We start from the raw sequence: 654 nt of genomic DNA, 5'->3' as shown, positions 1-654 counted from the left end.
CCCTGGGAGCCCTGGTTAGTTGATTCTGTGGACTGTGTTCTCCTGGTGTCCTTGGCCCCTCAGGCTCCTACAGTTCTTCCTCTCCCTCTTCTGCAGGGTCCCAGAAGCTCTGTCTAATGTTTGGCTGTGGGTCTCTGCATCTGCTCCCATCAGCTGCTGGAGAAAACCTCTCTGATGACGATTGGGCTAGACTGGTCCTGTGAGTATAGCAGACTAGCATTAGAAATCAGCTCATTGACTTTTTTTCTCGGTCCTGTTTGGTTCTGCCCTAGGTTTGTGAGCCCAGCAGCTTCCAGTTCCTGACCTCTAGACAGCGTTGGGCACGGGCTCCCTCTTGTGACTTGGGCCCCAAGTTAGACTAGTCATTGGTTGGCCACACCCCCAAACTCTGAGCCACCATAGCCCCAGTGCTTTTTGTCAGCAGGGTCAAAGGTTTTGTGGCTGGTTTGGTGTCCCAGTCCCACCACTGGGAGCCTGACTGCAGATGATGGCCAGCTCAGCCTGCATATCCTCCATTGCTAGGAGTCCTCGCTAGAGTCGACCTGATAGATTTTAGGATGTTTCCACTGCCCTAGGTTTCCCCTCTGCCCTTAAATGCCCACCTAATCCAGTCATCTCTCTCTGCACACTCTCTCTCCACCCCCCATCTGTTCC

This window comes from Alexandromys fortis, unplaced genomic scaffold (genome assembly GCF_014885135.2).
Source record: "Alexandromys fortis isolate MF-2015 unplaced genomic scaffold, M_Fortis_MF-2015_v1.1 scaffold_2_1_26212458, whole genome shotgun sequence".
NCBI lineage: Eukaryota > Metazoa > Chordata > Mammalia > Rodentia > Cricetidae > Alexandromys > Alexandromys fortis.
This window is presented reverse-complemented; position numbering follows the sequence as displayed.